Source organism: Miniopterus natalensis, chromosome 5, assembly GCF_054644295.1.
Source record: "Miniopterus natalensis isolate mMinNat1 chromosome 5, mMinNat1.hap1, whole genome shotgun sequence".
Taxonomy (NCBI): Eukaryota; Metazoa; Chordata; class Mammalia; order Chiroptera; family Miniopteridae; genus Miniopterus; species Miniopterus natalensis.
The window spans coordinates 32,153,476-32,176,187 of NC_142085.1; the positions used below are offsets into that span (position 1 = coordinate 32,153,476).

The window sequence follows — 22,712 nt, forward strand, 5'->3', positions numbered from 1 at the left end:
CAAATAAAGAGCTTCACAGATAAGAAAAAGCTAAAGGAGTTCATCACCACCAGACCAGCACTACAGGAAGAGTTGAAGGGTCTTCTTTAAGAAGAAGCTAATGAACAAAAGAATCTGACAAACTAAATAGATCCAGAGACATTGATGCATGCAACAGACGATCATATTTCAGAGGAAAGAGGGAAGGGGAGTGGAGGGTGGGAAGAGATTAACCAAAGAAGTTATATGCATGTATGCATAACCCATGGACACAGTCAATAACGGGGTGAAGGCCTGGGAAGGGGGTGGGAGTGAAGTGGAGGGGATCAATTGTGGGGGAAAATGGGACACCTGTAATACTCTTAACAATAAAGATAAATTTAAAAAAAAAAAAAAAAAAAAAAAAAAGAATCAACCAAGTAAGTGGAACAACAGCTCAATCTTCCTCTCACAAAAGAAAATTAAAAAGCTGTCTGTGAAGGGGGATAGGACAGAAGCTAGAGGGGATATGGATTATAGAAGAAAACTTGAATAAACCAGCATCCGAAACAGTCAGGAGGTCCTTGATAGGGAAATATTCTTGACCAAGAACATATCCTTGAGCAAAAGAAAAATACAGACCAAGCTGACTCAGCGAGTTACAAACGTCTTATACTTCCTAAGGAATGTCATACTTACGGCAATAATATCATATGAAGGAATTCTAATTAAAATCAGGAATATGACAAAGGTGTCACCGTTAATATTATCAAACAATATTCTGAAATTTCTAACATCAGTTTTACTTCCAAATTATAGTTTAAATCTATCCATTTCTCCCCATCTGCCCCAATATGATGAAATTGTAGTCATTTATTAGCCATCTGCTGGCTAATTCCCCTGTTTTCACTGTTGCTCTTCTCTCATCCATTCCCCAAATTACCGGGAGATGGATTTTTATAAAACGAAGTGTGTGGTTTTGTGTTTAAAACAATTAGTCGTCTCCTATTAAATTAAAATCCAAAATCCCTAGCACATCCTACGGCCCTGCATAGTGTGGCCTGTGCTTGCCTCTCTGAGCTCATCTTTCCCCACACTCCCCTTTCCTCCTTCTGCTGCACCCACACCAGCTTTCTGCCAGTTCTTTGAACACCCCAAGCTCCCTTCTGCCTCAGAACTGTCCCCTGGTGTCCCCCCTGCTTGGAATACTTTTCCCTTCATTTGGCTAAACCTCTGTCTACTTATCACATCTTAAAAATCATTACCTCAGGGGAGGTTTCTTTGATGCTCCAATCAAAGCCAGCCTATTTTGTTATAATTTCTCATTATAACTTCAACATTACACTTCACCTTTCTAGCACTTAGCTCAATTTATAATTGTAAATTCGCTGTCACCAGGTTTTCTTTTTTTCTGTTTCCCCTAGTTAGAGTAGAAGCTTCATGAGACCAGCAACCATACATGTGTTTGTGCCTTTTTTCTCCAGCCCCCATATAATGCCTAGCGCATTGAAGAATCCAGTTCATTAATCCTGCACTGGAGGAGACTAGTGTAGACAAGGTCAAGCAGTGTTTCTTTTCTGCCTCCTGAAGTATTTGATAATTATTACTTTGATTCAATTTTTTTGGTATCAACCCTACTTTTTCCTATTCCTGCTATTGAATTTATGAGGTAGAGTTAGAGATCCAAATTAATTTTACATGTATGGCCCTTGGAATTGTGTTTAAAAAATGGCAATAGATAAAACATTAATATATTTAGTAATATACTAAAATGTGCAGAGAATAGAACAGTTAATATATTTCTGTTTTTCGTTATTTGTGAAACACATTGCCAAGCAGGCGCTATTTAGTTCCTGATTCAATAAAATAAAATAGTACTGTTCTTTTAATACCAGATATTGGGTATCTCTTTAATTTAGCAGTAGTGTTAAAGGTTGCTTATTGATTCTTGTGTCATAATTTTTAGCCACAATTACAGTTGAGTTTTGGAACTCCTGACCATAGTAACCTTAGGTTGGTTTTGTTAAGAAAATTTATTCATTGACTTTTATTTTATGTAATTTAAGGACAAAGAAATATGGAAATTTGGGGGCACATAATGAGAGATTAGTAGAAAAGGCATGATCCTCATTTATATAATGATTAAGGCAACTTGACTTTTGATAGTTTCTCATTGATCAGTGCTGAGCATTCTAAAAGGGTGGTTTATAATTTGTCTCAATTTTGCTTTTATTTTTATCTTTATTCCAATTATCCTGTTTTTTAACTCCAGGCTCTGGCATTGTCTCAGGTTTCTACTCATGTTTTAGTCCCTCTTTGCCCCTTTTTCAGGGTCTGTCTGTGCTATAGACTCAACTTCCTACACGTTCCCCTGGCTGCCCTTTCCTCAGCTTCTCCTTCATCTCCAGCCCCCTCTCCTGTTGTCTTGCTTTCATCTCATCCAAGCCTGATTCCCTTTTCAGGTTACATTCTATTTTTATTTCAGGAAGCTCTGTGAAAGGAACATAATTTTTCATATAAATAAATGAATTCATGGACAGGTGACTCTAGAGTATTATTTTGTACTCAGAATCAAGGAAATGATCTATTATGCAATTCCCATCTCATATCTGAGCATTCTTGAATGAGACTGCATTTTAAATTAAGAGTGAGGTAAAGGCAACTCCTCATTTGGTAACAGAGATTTAGTGTATAAAAATGTTTTTAATTTTTTTTAACAAAATGGATTTTAAAATTAATCTAGCAATTGCTTTTGCTTAACATAATCATCAAATATTCATCATTGCTATTTTCACTAACTCTCAGTTAATAACTATATTTTATTAACTGAAACTCTTTGTAGGAGGTGCATTCCAGATGGTAGGAAGATAATTAATTCAATGTCACCAAATATTAGATGACAGGTGCATTTTTATTTAGAAGCCACTGGCATGTGAACTTCCTTCACATTCAATGTAAAAGCAATTCACTGTATAGTAATTGCTGAACAAGTGTGTCCTACCAGACTTAAATAGCAGAATTCCACTGCAGAGAAAAACAGAGGTGTTGGTGCAGCTGCTGTTCTAAGTGGATGTTGTGCAATGATTGTGTGACAAGTTCTCATCTGGGCTTATGACCATCTACTGCTTCATAGTTTAATATCTTACAAAAATTATTCTTGGTTCTTATTTTTCCCTGCTAATCTCCACAATCCCCTTTAAGCCATATAAGTAATTCCCTCTCAGTGATCTAACAGCAGTTGAGGCTGAATGAGAACAAGATACAGAAAACAATTCAATTTGGTTTGTCTCTTCTACATTTTTCCTTGTTGTTCTTCGTGTTCTGCCGATAATCATACTGTGAGATCAAAAATAAAGACAAAGTGGCAAAACATGAATGCTTTGGATGAACATTTTGTGGAATGTTATTTGAAGTACCTGCACTTGTCCAGCCCTGGGGAGGAGTGTGGCAGTGCAGATGGCTTCACCCACTGGCTGTATTCCAGGGGCCTCTCTGATAGTGATCCTTCCTCCACTTAAGATTTACTTGTGTGTACAGATAATTCACGGAGTTGATGTCTTGGTAAAAATCAAAGGGCTGAGTCGCACAACAGTACCCAGTAGACTCAGGTCAAATTGAGGGTTCTTTCTCGGGTTAGAGGGGACTTAGGAGGCCATCCACTTTACTCTCTTATTATTCAGCTTTTGACAGGTGGTCATCCAGGCTCTGCTTATTAAGGCTTATAACAGGCAATTTTAAGTTCTTTGTTTTAACCCCAAATCTATTCCCTGTTATTTTGACCAATTTAATCTCAGTTCTAACATTTTGGAAGAATGCGTTCTCAGATTATTCCTTCTTCCAAGTGATTGACAGCCTTTTGGAGAGCTGAAGATAGCTAATGTGTTCTTCTAACCATGTAGTATTTCAGATATTTCCACTGTGCTTCATAGATCCTGGTTTATAGATCCCTCATATCCCCCACAGCCTTAATCTCATGATGCTATAGTTCATCAGTGTCCTGTTAGCATGATGTCCACAAGTAGACAGAGTTCTTCTATTGTGTTTTGAGCAGGGAATAATGCAGGAAGTGCAACCGAGTGAAGGGACTTAGATGTAGTAGAGCTGAGTCCTAATCCTGAATCCACCTCCAGTTGATTGCAAGGCTTCCCCTGGAAAAAGAGAGGGCCAGGCTAGATTACCTCTGGAATCACAAATGTTTAGAGCTAGAATGAATCTCGAAGTATAAAGGGCCCATACTACTCTCAGGCATTTGTTTTCTTGAATTAAAATGTAAGCACTTACACTTATATGTGCCAAATTTTATTTTGGGGTTTTAGCCTCATGTTTCTACTTGTCAGCTTTTAACTCTTGATTCTGATGTCTATTGCAATATTCACTTTTCTCAGCTTTGTAACAACAGCCATGAATTTTGTACAGATAAGTTCTGGGTCTTTGAGTAACTGATACAAATATTGACTAAGACAAAGCTCTGTGGCACACCTCTGGAGTACTCTTTCTAGGTGACAACTAAGATGAATTAAGTTAAAATAAATATCTTTATTTAACCACTGACTCACTTATCTCACTGCAGTTTAACCCGTTTATTTAACACATCTTAAGAAATTATATTAAATGTCTTATTGAAGTAAATAAAACAATCTCGTAACATTTGCATAATTTCTTGGTTTTGACATGATATACCCTCTTGATAGTTGTACCCTTTACTAATAGCTTAAAGCCAGTTTGTTTAATAATTCTTTCTAGAATTTTGCCAGGGATCAATACCCAACTTATTCATTACTCATGTATATTTTTTAAATGAGAAAACATTACTAGATCTTGGCTTTTCCTTCTCCAAGATCTCAGAAATTTATGTCAGTGACTAATTTCCATGAGCTCTTAGTATCTGTCCTTAATCTGTCCTTTCTTCTCTTAATGTCTATCTTGGCCTCGACGGTGGTTATCTAGAATCAGTGAATTAAAAAAATGCCTTCACTTTATTTTCAAAGCAGTTTGGTGCCAACTATAACCCAACATGATATTGAATTTTTTTTCAAAACCCATGCCTGATTTTAGAATACATTTGTTTATTCGGGCATCCATGTACTTGAGCATTTACTACCTACTATATACCAGATACTGTGTTCAGCACTAGGGTATCAGAGCTGAAAGAGACAGAACATTCTTTCAGAGAGCATCATGAACTGCCTGATGGTTGATAAATGATGCTGTGAGAAAGAAGAGGAGGGTGTATGTAAGTTTGCCTGGTGGAGGGAAGCGAGTTGGAGAATCATTAGTGAACCTTGAAGCATAGGTAGGAGATCCCCAGAGCAAGGAAGGGACAAATGGTATAATTCATTCAAAGGCACAGAGAGGGACAAAGTACAGGATGTATAGGGAACCAGATGGGGTATATTGTATAACAAAATGAAAAGCAGTGACCACCAGAGGAAAAAAGAAAAGAACTTTTAAAAACCTGACTGAAGCACAGCTTCGGGTAGAGTGCTCAACCAGGAGAATTGCCAAGAAATAACATCAAGAGGGTGCCTCTGAGAGTTCCGCTGATGGCACATTTAGCTCGCTCTCCCTGGAAGGGGCACCACCTGACCTCCAAGCAAGCAATCATTATGGTAGGGAACTTTGATACTTCTGGAAGAATCTTCCTGCTAGAAGACCCATGGGAAGTCTCCAGACAAAAGATTAGAGAGGCTGATGTCCCTTTAAAAGACTCACGCTGGCTTCAATGAGACTTTAGGTAAGCTCTTTGCTTGGCATTTCCCAGGAATTTCTGAAGCTCTCTCTTTTCTTTATTTTTGTCATTTGTAAAACGAAAAGTTTTAGTGTAAAAGAGTAAATGGATTTGGCTTCCAGTCTAGGTTTTTTCTGCTAGTTAAAATCCTACGGCAACTTAATCTGAAGTATTTTATCTTTGTTTGATTGAAAAGAGAGCATGAAATGTAGCCAAAGCTTTAGCTTTCATTTGATCATAAAGTATAAGTGGTGAATTCTTTGCTTTACCTGATAAATAGTCATATTTACCAAAGAACCCCAAATTTTACTAATCTTAAATTCTAGTAATTAACTAGCCAGATGTCCAGTCTTTTCTTATGATCTCCCTCCCGAAATTGTCACAAGCATTCTCGGGGATTCTATATGTGTTACCTCTGATCAGCCTGTGAGTAAACATGAAGTCTTCCTGCTGTCATTTCCTCTTTTGGTTCTTGAGAAGAGGAATAGAAATTTCAGGCATAATTTGAGTAGGTATCCATAGCTTTTGCTATATCTTCATTCATTTAGGTTGATTGCTTGTCATACCTGTATTTATGTATAGAGACAGGACAGATATTATTTATCCAATTGATAATTATTTTGTATGTATATAGAATATTTAGAAAATTTATGATTCCTTGGAAAAAAGTTTAGTTCAAAAAGCAGACATTTTGCAAGACATTTTCCTGGATATAAACAATAATACAAAAACCAAGAAATGAAGAAAAACACTCCTAAATATAACCTTTGAATTAAAGAGTAAATGAAAAAAGAAATTCTTAGAAATCAATGAACAAGGAAATACTTTATATCAAAACATGGAACATTAAAAAAGCTGTATTCTCTAGACTCATCCATGTTGTTGCAAATGGCAGGAATTCATTTTTTTTACTGTTGAGTAATATTCCATTCTATGTACACAATGGACACTTAGGTTGCTTCCATATCTTGGTTATTGTGAATAATGCTGCATAAATGTTGAAAAACTATGTTGTACATCTGAAACTAATATAATATTTATTTCAATTATATTTTAATAAAACTTTTCTAGAAGTTATACTAAGAGTGAAAATATAATCTGAAATAGTGTTTATTATGAAGGAGGAAACACAAAACTAAAGGAAATAAATTTTTATTTTATACAATAATAAAAAGAGCTACAAATATACCAAAATAAAACAGTAGAAGGGAATTAGTAAATATAATCACTAATATTAATGAAGCAAATTTTTAAAATTGTATTAAACGAAACTAAAAACCTGTTTAATAAAATGACCAATAAAATAAATCAATAAAATGCAGTTAAGGAAATAGAAAATAGAAATGGGACAAATTAGAATTAGAAATAAATTTATAAATATAAATTTGACCACAGATAGTGTGAACTAAAGGAATACTGAGAGACTATTTTGTGTACTTCTAAAAAAAAATAATAATAATAGGCAACATAGAAAAGTGGATGATTTCCTATAAATAAATAAATAAATAAATAAAATTTGAACAAGAACTATTGAAAAATATGACTATACTAATTATTGTGGAAGAAATTAGAGAGGTAATTCAAGATCTACCATTGAATAAAGTATCAAGACTTATTGGGTTTTTCAGCAGATTTTATCTAGCCAATGTTATTTAAACTATTCTAGACCAAAGAAAATATGGACAGTTTCAAATAAGTCCATATTCAAATAACTTTAATATCAAATCTAATAAAAAATAAAATGAAAACTATACATTTATTTATGAATATAGATATGTATATTTACATATAAAATAATAACAAATAGAATTCAAGAGTTTCAGCAAAAGAAAGGTCAAATAGGATTATACTAAGAAGTCAAGGATGATCTAAGTTAAGGAATTATATCAACATAATGCATTACATCAACCAATTGAAGTATAAAACTTACATGATTATATATATAGATGCCAGAGTTTGTTAATATGCAGTAATCATTCATAATCAAATTTCCAAGTAAATTAGGAATTGATGAAGTATTTTTACTAAAGTTCAAGAACAAATATTCTAAAGGGACTAGTTTAAAAATTAAAAAAGCAAAATTAAGACCCAAGGAGGTAGAATTGACATCACCAGTGCTTCACAAGAAAATTAAGTAACTTATATGCATTGAAAAACGAATAAACCTATCCCTTTTTACTTGATTGTATAGATAGAAAACCTAAGAGACTTTGGTAGGAAAATTTTTTAATTGATAAAAGAATTTTAGTAATTGGTTAGGCACCAGAAGTATATTGAAAAAAAAACACCAGAAGATTTTCTTTATCTCACCCATATACACCTAGAAGTATAAATAGGAGATGTTCTATTAAAAATAGTGAAAATAATGTTTGGGAAATCTGAATAAGAAATGAATATGATATCTACAAAGAAAACCAAAGGATATGAAATAAGATTAAGTGAAAGTAGATACCATTTTCTTAAAAGTTACAATATAAAAAGCACATTAATTCAAAATTAATATGTAAATTTAATGCAATACAAATAGGAATTCTGAGATGTTTTAAAATTTGTTTTGAAGTTGGGTAAAATTAAGAGTTATATGGATAAATAAATACCTGAAAATAGTTAACATTTTAAGAAACAACAATAGTAGGTTGGACTTGCTTTACCAGACAACATAACATTCCATAAAGTCACCAGAATGACATAAATATTGTATTATATAGTATAAAGACAGGTAGAACAAAGCTGAGAATCTAGGCATTGACCCTGGAGTTTATGAGAATTTAATTAAATTAATTTTGGGGTGTATTTCAATTCAATGGGAAGGATATATTATTCCATAGATGTACTGGCTCCACTGATTGTATCCATATGAAAAATATCTTATATTCTATAGAAAAATGAATTCAAGGTGGATGAAGGAACTATGTAAAACTCAAAACAAAATATATATTTTGCATATGTACAAGCTAGAGGCAAGGGTATATCTAACCAAGATTTTAAACCCAGGGGCTATAGATGTATTAGACAGATGTATTAGACATATACAAATTAAATGTTTAAATGATAAAGGACCATAACAAAAATTAAGTACAAAATGATAGTTCTGGTAAAGTTATGATATAATTAACGGGCACCCAGTTAACATTTGTACTTTTCAAAGAGCTTTTAAAAATTGATGAGAAAAGATGAAAAATTTAATTTTTTAAAGTGAACAAAATGTATGAATAGGCACTGTTCTACAGAGCCAACCCAAAACATTAGCAAACGTATGAACGGCTCAGATACACTAGTGGTCAATGATATGTAATTCAAAACAATTATGAGCTATGACTTCACACACATCACCCTGGCACCTGTTGCTGGATGTGATTTAAAGACAAAGGCATTCCCATACATTGCTGATGGTATGCAGAGAGCTACAGCTTCTTTTGGAAAGTAATTTGGCAACTTGTATTTAAAAAGAAAATTAATGCATAATCCCTTTACCTAGCAAACTCCTCGAGACTTTGGTTGATACAAAGTATATCACATGCATAAAATGGTGTTTATTGCAGCATGATTTGTAGTGGCAGAAAACTGGGAACAGAGTAAATAGTGATTAACAGGAAAACACTTGAATAAATTATGATACATCTATATCATAGAGCATTATGGCACTATTGAAGAGAATAAATTAGGACTATATCCGGTAATCCAAATTGATTTATAGAAGGTAATGTTGAGGGAGAAAATTAAAGTGGAGAAAAATGTATGTAATATAACCAATTTTTAAAGCAAACAGAACACAGAATCTGTAGTCAGTGTGTGTGTGTGTGTGTGTGTGTGTGTGTGTGTATCCAGTTAGGATTATACGAGTTTGGAGGAAAAAAGTTGGAAGGATAGTTACGAAGTTCACGAAAAAGTCTGGCATCCAGTGAAGGGATTAAAAAAAACTGAGGAAAGAAGAGTATGTTTTATCGTTATTGTTATATCTTACATTACATATTTTTTTGTATTTAAAAATTATATGAAATATTTTACATTTCTAAATTCATATATATTTCATATATAAATGGTTTTATATTTATACATTTTATAATTATAAAATATATGTATAAATATATTAATATGTATTATATTACACACATTTACAGATACATACATTATATATATTCTTGAGCATGTATCAAATATTTCATTAAAAACATTAAAAAATTTGTACTAAAATATGTTTTACATAATCACATTTAGAAATTTACGTAAAATTTTGTTTGAATTTAGGGAATTTTTTAATTTAAAAAACAAGTACAAGAAAAATAGATTGAATATAGGAAGACCAGCTAGCTAACTGCTACAATAGCACATAAATGAAATTGAACTAGGATCATTGCAATGATAATGGCCAGGTCAGGCAGAAACAGGAGTGATCTAACAAGAACAAATATGAAAATATTAAAATAAAGAAGAGAGGAGGAATAGAAGACAGATTCTCTATTCTGTTCCATTGGTCTATTTGTCTACACTTGAACCAATACAACATTGCCCAAATTACTGACATTTTATAGTAAGTGTTTTTCTGAAGGTACTAATAGTGGAAGTCTTTCAGCTTTGCTCATTGAGATTATCTTGGGTACCTTAGGGCTGTGATATTTCCAAATTGATATTAAAGTCAACATGTCAATTTACACACACACACACACAAATAACCTGCTGAGATTTTGAAAGAGTTTTCTTTCAATCTATAGGTTGTTTGGGAAGATTTATCTTGTAATAACACACAGTCATCTAATCCAGTGTATTTATTTAGGTTTTCTTTACTGTTTCTTAGTAATTTTCACTATAGAGTTCTTAAATCATTTTTATTATATTTATTACTAAGTATTTGATGTTTTTATTGCCATTAAAAATTTAACTTTATTTTTATTGTTTACACTATTACAGATGTCCCCACTTACCTCTCCCTTTGCCCACCTCCACCCAGCCCTCACTCTCCTTTCCACCTGTCCATCACCACACTATTGTTTGTGTCTATGGGAACTAATTTTAGATTTTAATTTCTAATTCTTTGCTACTAGTTTATTAAGATAGATTGTTTTGTTTATTGATCTTTTATCCAGCAACCTTGCTCAATTAATTAATTCTAATAGTGTATAGATTACCATGTTATATATAAATAAACGTTCTACTTCTTTCATCCTAGTTCTTACTCATTTGATTTATTTTTCTTGCCATATTACAGTGGCTAGGACTTTTGGTACAGTATTGAATAGAAGCGGACACCCTTGTCTTCTTTCTAAATTCAGGGGGCAAGAATTCAATATTTCATAATTAAATATGCTGTAGGTTTTTGTAGAGATGCTTTATGAGAAAAACTATATTAAAAATATAGTTTTCTGAGGTTTCCCCCAAGAACCTATTCAGATATCGAATATTAAAAATGCATTTTCTGCCCTTGACAGTGTGGTTTAGTGGTTAGAGTGTCACCTGGTGCACCAAAGGGTTGAGGGTTTGATTACTAGTCAAGGGCACATACCCGGATTGCAGATTCCCTCCTCACCCCCAGTCAGGGCTCATGCAGGAGGTAACCAGTCGGTATGTCTCTCACATCAATGTTTCTCTCTCTCTCCCTCTCCCTCTCTCCTTTCCTTTCACTCTCTGAAAAAACAATGGAAAAATATCCCCTGGTGAGGATGAACAACAACAGAAAGGATTTTTTGCAACTGGTGAAATGACAATATGATTGTCCTTCTTTTCTGTTAATGTGGTGAATTTTATTGATTGATTTTTAAGTGTTAAACTAGTCTTGGATTCCTATAATAAAATTCATTTGTTCGTGATGTAGTATCCCTTTTTTTATATCACTAGATCCAATTTGCTAATTTTTTTTTTTTTTTTTTAGTAGTTTTGCATCTATGTCTATGAAAAGCCCTAGTGATTCCTTTCTTGTAATTTCCTTCTCAGGTTTTGGTATCAGAGTTATGCTGGGCTCATAAAATGAAAACTTTAATCTCTTTTTTCTGTTCCCCAGAGGAGTATGTGTAATATTTATATTATTTCTTCCTTAAATGTTTTTAAGAACTCCCCAGAAACACCAATAGTATCTGGAAGATTCTTTGTGAAAGATTTTAAATTAATTGTTTAATTAGTTTGTTTATTGCTTTCTTTTGTGTTTCTCTTCAAAATTTGGAAAAATTTTGGTTCCTGTGGTTATATTCATAAAAATAAACTAATTTCTCTATTTCTCCACCCAGTAGCTATTGATTTCCTCCTCTGGGATGACAGAGTTAATATATTTCCACTTCTTCCATCCCTGCAATTGTCTGACTTAAATGAATTAGATAATTTTTGTTAGTTTTTACCTTGTTTTTACTTATATACTAGTCTTTGTTACTTAATTTATTGGTTTAAAGACAATCTTTAAATACCTCATGACAAATGATAAAGGAATTCTCACACTCATATTGCCACTCCTTTTTTCTCTCCTTTTCCTTCCAATTTTTGTTAAGTATATAATTTTAACTTTTTTCAATATTACAATATTTACATTTTGTTCTAGCCACAATACCCAATTTTTCTTTTTTCTTTTAGTCTTACAGCTAAATGGAATCTGTGTTCAGTCCTTTGCCTACAGTTTCTATGTTATTCTTTTGTTTGGCTGATGCTTGTCTTCTAGAAGTTCATGAACCCTGGACAGATATCTCAGTTGGTTAGAGCATTGTCTTGATATGCCAAGGTTGTGGGTTCAGTCTCCAATCAGGGCATAAGAAGCAACCTCTCTCTAAAATCAATTTTAAAAGTTTTTTAAAGTTCACAAAAAATGTATATGCAGCTTGTGCGGAGAGTCCCTCAAATTATTTTCCTTTATACTCAATGACAGTTTAGTTGGGTTTATAGTTCTTGGGACAGTCTTTGGTTTCTTGAGGATATTTTAGCCATTGGTCTACTAATATTATTGAGTATTGAATGTTGCTGTGGAGTTATCCACAACCAGCCTAAAACCCTTTTCATTTGAGACTGATAAGTTTCTTCAAAGATGGAATTAATGCAAATGAAGTAAATATGTTATGCATAATATTAATTTTACTAAGTTAACTTAAGGGCTTCATTTAAGAGCTGGTCGCATTTGAGGGAAATTTTATTTAGGTTTAATCTGGGTAGGTACAGGTCTCCCTGCTTGGAGTTGGGGTCTACACATAAAGTATACCTCAAACTATGTCTTTGAGAGGGGAGATTATTTCCTTGGCCATTAGAATACTTGAAAATGAAATGCTTACTATTGAAATTTTGATAGCACAAGGTTAAAAGTATTTAACCTGAGTTTTGTTGTGTGGGATGGTTTTGGAATCTTTAGCTTAATGATCCTACTTATTTAAGTTAGCCAGGTTTTATCTTTATAGTGGAAGAGACTCTAAATGAGTTAATGGAGAGTGACTAATACCAAACACAGAGGCATTATAATCACTATCTACTCTTTCCTCTAGATAGAAACACCCTTTCTGCACCCAGATGTCCATGGTTCAGTGGTGCGTTCAGCACCATTAGAAGAGGAGGGAAGACTCAGAGGCTTTGTATTTAGGTCTATTGGAGACAGAGCTTAGTCAGAAAAACTGGGACCACTTGAAACTTTTCATAGCGAAAGGAAAGTAGAGACATGGATCCTAGAACCCTTCACTATTACTGAACATCTTCAAAAGTTCCTTAAACATTTATTTCTTTGTGCACAAAACTGTAAATATGTCTCTTATTTCAAAAACTTTACTCAGAAAAGTGTCTCTCCTGGGTGTCTTTGAAAGTTTAGTCCATTTAAAAATGCATATTATTAATTTTACTGTGTTAATAGTCATTATGGTTCAGTAGTGTGTATAATATATATCAGGGGACATCTTAAAAAGCATATTATCATAAAATGCATATTTAAGGGCTTTCCACCTACATAAATTGAATTTAATAGATTATAACAATTGCAATGGGCCCATTAGAGTCTTTGGAAAACATAGTTCAGGGCCTTGTTAAAATACATTCTTTTCATGTCATATTCCACTTAGAGAGTTTGCTGTGGTAACCTAGAGCTTGAGTATGTTTGTTTTGCTTAGTAAAGAAAAATAAAATAGAAAAGTAATTTTTTTTTTCATTGGACAGTCTACTAAGGCAGGAAGAAAGCAACTTTTACAATTAATTATATTGTTTTTAATTTCAAATAATATACATAGAAAAGTATCATTTAAAAATATCTGTCATGCAGACTCATTCTCCACCTGGACACAGTCCCAGGTAGATGCTCTTTTCATCTGGTACAGAAACATTCCAGGGTACTGTGACTGCCTTGACCTGTCAAGTGTGATGCAGCTGTCAGGGAACACAGGAAATTAATTAATTGATTAAGTAGTTAATTAATTAATTAATATCTGTCTGTAAAAGTGTTTAATTACACAGATTACTATGTATAAAAACATCCTCCTTTTACGTATCAGAAAAGTGAGGTTATATGTGTTTCTGTTTAAGCTGAGGTTATTAATTGTTACTTATCAGTGGATATACTTTAATGAAAAGCATTGAGTATAAATTATATCCAGTGTTTTCCATAATGTGATCTACAGAGCACCTACATCAGAATCTCCTGGGTGCTTAAGAATGCTTATTTCTCCTGAGTCCCTAGATCTTCATGAGAAGAAGTCTAGGCATGTGCCTTGAAATTTGCATTTTAATGAAATCCCTTAGAGATTCTTGCACAACAACGGAAATTTGGAAGAAGTGGTTATTTTAATCTGTAAAATAGTCCTATCTGTGGTAACCTAGAGCTTGAGTATGTTTGTTTTGCTTAGTAAAGAAAAATAAAAATAGAAAATTAATTTCTTTTTTCATTAGTCTATTAAGGCAGCCTGGGTGTGTACCCTGACTGCAGAGTGTGTGCTATAATTCCTTAAGCATTCTTCAAGGAACACTTATTTTGAAACTAGTCCTGATCTGTATTACCCACTTTGGATTTACATAAGAAGACGCTGAGCTTTGTGGCTCTAAGCCATGCCAGCCAGCTCTAACTTTGTAGTAGCAGTTGGGAGATGTGTAGAATAGAGATTTGAGCACAGTTGTTCATTAGAAATCCTCTCCACTGTTAGGACTTTGGGTATTTTAAAAAAATCATTTTGGTGGTTCAAAATCGAAAGGCATCACCCCAAAGGTGTCCAATGAAGGCCCATTTGGTGCTTATAACAGACTGTTACCTAAATGCACCACTTGCTATACCAATGCAAAACACAAAACAAAAACCCTTTGTCATGTTACTTCATTCAATCGTCTTCTTCAAAAATGAAATGATAAAAAATGGAACTCTATTATTAACTAATAACCTTATCTCTAAATCCCCACCCCCGTTGTCTCTCATTTTAGTATACAATCAATAGCTCCTTTTACACTTGTCTGTGGCCCAGATACAAGGCTACATTGAAGGAAAAGTCTTCATTTGCTACTGAAAAGCATCAACTATGATGGTCGATATAAATTTAAAAGAAATCTCGCACTACTAACTTAAAGTCCCTAAGAGAATTGCCTGGTTACTGGTTTCACGAAGAGCAAATCACCTATGTGCTTATGAGCTTGTTAAGTTTTCTAAAAGTTAGAGACATAAGCACCACCACTTGCATCATGGCTCTTACATTTACTGGCTTCTAAGACTTGGATCTAACAAAGGGCCTCCCAGCTGTGTTTCACTGCCCAGTGGGGTTGGTTCTTGATTGTTGATAAGGATTCCCAGCTGTGCTTACTTAGCAGCTCTCTGATTAATATTCTTCCCTCTCCTGTAGAGAACCCCTACTGAATAGAGTTGTTAATATCCTGAAAGTGCCCTATAAAATCCAGTCAAATAGTGGGCTTTCTCTGCCCAAGGTTGCAGTAAATGGAAAATGTGAAAAGTTTGAAATTAAGTATGAACATCGAGTTTTGACATGGGAGTAATAAACTTGAGTAAGTAAAAATGGTAATTATTTGGAGCCTTAAAAGCTTTAGGCTAAATATTCTGACTCACAAGGGTTCTGGAAAGGACTCCAAAATGGTTTGTTATTGGCCTTGCTGTAAGAAACAGATCTTTATTTTAGTTTTTAAAGAAAAATTTAAACTTAAATTAGAAATTATTTAAATGTGCAAAAGTACAGCATTGTTACAGTTTTCTTTCCATGTTCCTATGATTTCATTCTCAATTAACTGCAGTCTTATTTGTATCAGTGGTCTATTATGTTAGAGGCAGGTAAAAACTTACACGTCATTTCCTCTACTTCTCATATTGGCTAGACTTGACCAACAATTCAATAGTGAATCATGACACTCTCACTAATGAGACATATAGACCAGAAAATAAGGATGCCTCCGTCTAAAATAGAATTATATGTCTGAATTATCTGAAGAGGGTCTTGAGTCCTCCCCTACAAGTTTGCTTTTGAGATTTGCATTTATACATATAAATTCTCTGATTAATCTCTCCCCACCCACTCCCTCACCCCCTCCTTCCCTCTGAGATTCCTCAGTCTGTTCCATGCTTCTGTGTCTCTGGAACTATTTTGTTGGCCTTTCCCTATTAGCTAGTTCCCAGATAAGACAGTAAGAAAGCAAACCATCCTCACATACCAATAAATAAATGCTATACTAGAAATGCTATACTAGAACTGAGCACTGCTATGAAAAGATTCTTAGCACCTCTTACATCTCTTCATGAATCAGACAAGAGTTTACTGAGTTCTGTGCTAGAGGAATAGAAATTAATAGAAAACAACAATCATGTATTAAGAGACTCATAATACTGATGGTGACTCAAACCAAACTCTGTTCCCTTTTTCCTTCCGCGGTCTCAACTTGTCTTATCAGTTCAACCATCGCCTCTCAGGAGGGTGAGTCCCAAATCTACACCCTACCCCTGAGTTCTCTCCTGGTTTGGGCCCACTTTACCCCATTATTTACTAGACCTATCTTCTTGGATGTCTTATCTGTTTCATTTAGTTCAGTATGTTCAAAACAAAATCCTTCCTCTTTTCTCTCATATCTGGCTCTCTTTTTCTGTTTTCTATTTTCTATTTTTCTGCATTTGCTCTTTTCTATTCGTGGTGACGACATCACCATCCTCCCAAGCTTTGCCCAGACCCCAAACTTGTCATTTTTTAAACTCATATTTCTCTATCTCTTGCTTCTGTAGTGGCTCATTTCTCATAATTGCCCTTCTTTTTCATTCCCACACCATTGCCCTAAATTCCAGCATTTCTTGCTTTTGCCTAAACTGTTGGAATAGCCTCCTAACTGAATTCCTACTTCTAATATCGACCCTCCCACTAATTCATCCTACAGGTTAAGCTCCATTAATCTCCAAAAAGTATAGTGTCAGTCTTCCAGTCACAGAACCAGTGCCTCCCACAAGGTTACGGGAGGCTGTCCCCACACTGCTAACTCTCCCTTCATGCTCTTCCTCTATCCGATCTTGTCTGACTTTCCAACTTTATTTCACTTGTTCAGAATCCTGTGCTTTACTCAGACCAAGTAACTTGCTGGTCCTTATATTTGTGCCTTTCCTTTTACTTTTCCCTTCCTCAGGAATAGCCTTCCCTCATTTCTTTTGATCTATATCCTGCCTAAACATGGGAACTTGTTCAATAATTAGGTACATAATTTAAATATAGACTAAAGGGTAAGAGCCTGGGTTCAAACTCTGGCTCTGCCTCTTGTTAGCTATGTCAAGATACATGACCATCTCAACCTCCATTTCCTCATCTAGAAAGTGAAGGAAATAATAGTACCTAATTCACGGTGCTGTGGTGAAGGAAATGAATTAAAGCTCTGAGAATAGTATCTCATGCATATAAGATTTCATGTTAATGCTAGATATCAAGTGTGAATGAATAACTTTTGTCCTCATTTCTAGGGATTTACCCTTTAAGCAAGTTTTTATTTAGGTATTAAAAAGTTTAATTATAAATATGTGTAAATAACATGTCCCTTTATTTGTGGGCATGAAAAATATACTTCACTTACCTTTTGTAAAATAAAGAACCTGTATTCAGGAATATTAAAGAAGTTATTAAAGACAATTTCAAAGAAACACAGAAGTATATAGAATAGGTTAACAAAATTATATAGGTTTCAGGTATATCATTCTACAATGCACCATCTTGTATATTGTATTATGTGTTCACCACCCCAAGTCAAGTCTCACTATTTATCACCATTTATCCCCATTTATCCCCCTTTACCCTCTCCTACCACCCCCTTCCCTCTTTAACAGTAATTTCTTAATGTCATTAAATAGCCATTTGGTGTTTAGATTTCCAACAGTACAATAAAAGTCGTTAATTTTTTTAACAATCTGCTTTAGTGAGGACCCAAATAAAGGCTCACATATCCCCATTAGTTCCTGTGCTTTTATGTGTCTACTAATCTGCTATATCCCCTTTTTTAAAAAATTTATCTTTATTGTTGAAAGTATTACAGATGTCCTCCCTCCCCCCCCCAATTGATCCCCTCTACCTCTCATCCCCCCCTCCCCAGGCCTTCCCCATACCAATGTCTGTGTCCATGGGCTACCCATTTATACATATAAATTCTTTGATTAATCTCTCCCCACACACTCCCTCACCCCCTCCTTCCCTCTGTGATTCCTCAGTCTTTTCCATGCTTCTGTGTTTCTGGATCTATTTTGTTCATCAGTTTAGTTTGTTCATTAGATTCCACATATGAGTGAGATCATGTGATACTTTCTCTGACTATCTCTGTTTTTGTTGTTTGTTTTTATTATATTATTTGTTAAGGAAGCAGGGTTGTTTGTCTTGAGGAATTTCCCAATCTGGATTTGATTACATCTCCATGATGTAATTTAATATGTTCCTCTTATCTATGTTTCCTTTAAATGAGTAGTTAGATCAGATTTAATTATGATCTTTTGGCAAGACTACTTCATAAGTGGTGTGGCATTCCTCTTTCATAAGTGACCTAATGTTGGAAAAATCTCTTTTTGTGTTGAAAGCAGCCATTGATCATCAGTACCTACACTCATTAACTCAGGGTTGCAAAATGGTGATATTTTAACTCAGTCATTTCCTCTACATTTATTAACTGGAATATTTCTAGAGGAGGAACTTTCATCTACTCCCTGATTACCCGGTGGTAGGGTTTACAAAGGAAAGTTCTGCTAAATACTTGATTCTTTCCATTGACATACCATTTTTCAAAATAATGGGTTACCAATTATGTTTTATTTCATTTGTTTGTTTTTTAGTATTATGAACCTGTTTAAATCCATTGTAATTTTTCTATTTGATCCTCAAATTGTCCCATTCTTGGTCAGTAGGAACTTTTTCCAGTTAGCTTCTGAATCACTTTGACATGAACTAGGCGTCTTTGACACCTCCCCTTTAACTATTAGGATAACACGTTTCAGGCTCCTGCACATTATTTAAGTCCTAATTATATTTCAAAGCCTAACTTAGCTTTAAAAACAATATGAAGGCTTCCTGACCACAAATGCCCATAGTACATACCGCACCATTGAACTCCCATGGCTCTCAAAGTTGTGGGCTCCTTTGTCAATAATCAGAAGCTGGTCTTCTCCAAACAGCAACATTAAGTCTTCATATTCCCAGTGCTGGGCATAAGGCATTACATAGAGTTGTAATGTGATCATTTTCTCTGTTACTTAATACTGCCTTAGTTAAGTAGATTTATAATTACACAAGCCTTTCAAGAATTTAATGGGAATAATTTTACTTATTATGGGGTTTGAAATTCTAAGGTAGTTTAAGATGTTTTCTGGTCTTGCATGTATAATTGGATTGGTTTTCCTCAGCCAAGTTTCAATGAGTAAAATTAAGCCACAAAATTTATAATAGTAATATTAGCAAAAGTTGTAAAAATAAAAATAGTACAGAAACCATCCATATATCTTTTACCTCAAATGATAGATCATCTATGTTCTCTCACTCTCTCTCTGTCTCATATTTATATATATATAACTATGTATAATTATATATAAGCAAATATATATTATTTTTCCATAAAGTTTGAAGATGTTACTTAAATCATGGCCCTTTATCTCTAAATACTTCATTGTGTGTTTTCTAAGAATAGGACTATTCTCTTACATAATGATCCATTTTATAAGTTTACATTAATTCATTATGTGTTTTGATTTCAACAAAAATAAGTAACACTTATGGACAGCTTATAAACCCCTTTCTCAGGCAGCAGCTCAAAATAATGCCAAGAGATAGACAATATTATTAGGTCAAGTTTATGGGTAAGGAAACTGAAGCCCTGAAAGGCTGTGGTTTTACTGGTGTTAAATTCTCTCTCTATATATCTTGCTGACTCTAATTTTAGAGTGAGACCTCGTAGAAAGTTTATGGATTTAATGCCAAAACAAAAAAAGAAGAAAATTCTCTAGTCCATGCATTCTGGTCAAGCAAAAAATGAGTCACAAGACAGCATGAGAGCAATGGGCCCTTGGGCCTCACTGTGATTTGCCTGTGATGAGTGTGGGGAGTTTCCTTCTGGATCCATCACGCTCACTGGATTCCCAGGCAGCAGCTCTGGCAGAATGAGATGAAGTTTTGCTTCCTTTCCTCATCTGAAAAATGAAATGAAATGGAGAATTTTGAAAAGGGCCTTAAATATTATTGCAGACATTGTTATAATGTGGAAATTTTTGCTCTAGTACGCAGATGACTTGACAGTTTCGAGAATTCATTCTAGATATAGCATGAGTTCCAAATCAACCCAAGGGACTGTCATTTAAAATGCCATTATTTTGCCCGGCCGGACATGGCTCAGTGGTTGAGCATCAACCTAGGATCCAGGAGATCGTGGTTCGATTTCGCGGTCAGGGCACAAGCTGGGGTTACCGGCTCCGTCCCCGGTCTGGGGTGTGCAGGAGGTAGCCGATCAATGACAACTCTCTCATCATTGATGTTTCTCTCTCTCTCTCCCTCTCCCTTCCTCTCTCTGAAATCAATAATATATATATTTTAATGCCATTATTTTATTCAAAGTTCTTCCTGATGATGTTTAATTCAGGAAACATTTGTGGGAGATCTAATGTGAGTCTCTGCCTATGTGCATTTTAGGAGAGGCAGGCCAGACCAAGGAGAAATGGGCCTACATTTAGCATATCTCACACCCTGCCACACCCTGCTCCTGCTCTACTCACCTGCTGGTGAAGCTAGCCAGACAGCCTCCCCTTTGCTCACTTTCCTTTTTAATATAAACTAGCTAGTTACAACAATAACATAGGGTTCCTTTTTCTCCACACCCTCGCCAGTACTTGTTTATTGATTTCCTGATGGTAGCCATTCTGGCAGGTATGAACTGATAGCTCATTGTAGTTTTAATTTTCATCTCTCTGATGGCTAGTGATGTTGAGCATTTTTTATATGTCTCTTAGCCATCTGTATGTCCACTTTGGAGAAGTGTCTATTTAGGTCCTTTACCCATTTTTTAATTGGATTGTTTGTCTTCCTGGTGTTGAGTTGTAGAGAGTGTATCTTGAAAGAGGACTTGCTCTTTATATACAAAATATGAACCACATTAAATTTATAATCTGTAATTATTAATGTATCTACATGTTTAGCTACTAAATTGATTTGACTGATTTTATAGTAGTTATTTTGTTAGATTAAGTTCTTTCTCCCCTTCGGAGAGATAACTTAATTAGGTTCTTGTCACAAAAGCAATTAGGTGAGTAATCTTGGCTCTAATCCATTCATATGAAAGAATTTCAATTTGTGACATAACAAATAAGTTTATCGAGACAAAATCTTTTTGGGGTTTTATAAAGCAGGGGCATCTGTCTCTAAACACAGAGTTTTCTCAGTCTTTAATTTTATTCATCAGCTATATATGAAGTCAGCCTTTTAAATGAATCTGGTTGAATGTAATTCAGAATATATCACCTTACATATAGTTTTTTTCATCTCAGCATTATAACAATACTGTTTAGGTAGGTTTAGAGGTTAGTTGCTGTTATCAGTTAAAAACCCAAAAGGCCAGTAATGGGAAAGACTGTGAAGATTCACACAGCTGTAGAGACAGACATTTTACTAGACTCAGGCCTCCTGTTTCCAAGCGCCAGACTTAGTTCAGTAGATCACAATCAGAACCATAAGCTCTGGCGTGGCAGTGTGTGAAAATATATCATGTTTCTCAGTATATATTTAGCTGCCAGAGGCATAATCAGTTAGTCACTTCTTTATCATTATCATCAATAACAACAACAAAGCAGTAAAATTATTATCTATTATAAGCTATAAGTCACAAAGGATTTCTTTTATGTTTTGTTCTAGAAATTTTATAGTTTTGGATTTTACATTTGAGTCTAAAATCCATTTGAGTTAATTTTCAAGTAGGATGAGATTTATGGACTAAAGTACTTTTTTTTTTTTTTTTTGCACATAGATATCCACCATACCAAAATTACATTAAATGTGATCTAAAAGCCACTCCACTCTGGCCAGGGTGGCTCCGTTGGTTGAGTGCTGTCCTGTGCACCATGCACTGTGCACTGGAAGGTTGTTGGTTCACTTCTCGGTCTGGGCACATGCCTGGGTTGCAGGTTTGATCCCTAGCTGGGGAGCATATAGAAAGCAACCAATCAGTGTTTCTCTCTCACATTGATCTCCCTCCCTCCCTCCCTCTCTCCCTCCCTCCTCCTTCCCTCCCTCCCTTCCTTCCTCTCTCTAAGCATATTCTCCGGTGAGTATTAAAAAATAATAATAATGAAATAAGTTACATGGGCAGTTTACTTACACAGTTTACTTACTCTTAGAAGAAATCTTGGCAGTAGAGGCCCCATGCCTGTCAGCTGGACACCTGCCCTGCAAGTCACCTGCTAGGGGCTTAGATATTTGACTGAGATGTTCATGCCTTTTCTTCATCTTTAAAGGAGGAGTAATAGGAAATTGCATTAAATTTCAATTCAAGGATAATTTGTGATGATATATATTTACATTGATACTTAAATTTATGTCTTTATTCATATAGTATTTCCCCGAGTCACTATAATGGCCCCCAGAGCTGGAGGGGCAGAGATTATTTC

General features: G+C 34.6%; 1 non-coding gene across 1 annotated transcript; it reads left to right on the top strand.

Moving 5' to 3' along the window:
* Positions 1 to 13,891: 13,891 nt before the first annotated feature.
* Positions 13,892 to 14,017, top strand: LOC148093066 (small nucleolar RNA SNORA77). Its single transcript, XR_015714611.1, has one exon. It is a non-coding gene; the product is annotated as a small nucleolar RNA SNORA77 (small nucleolar RNA).
* The last annotated feature ends 8,695 nt before the right edge of the window (positions 14,018 to 22,712 follow it).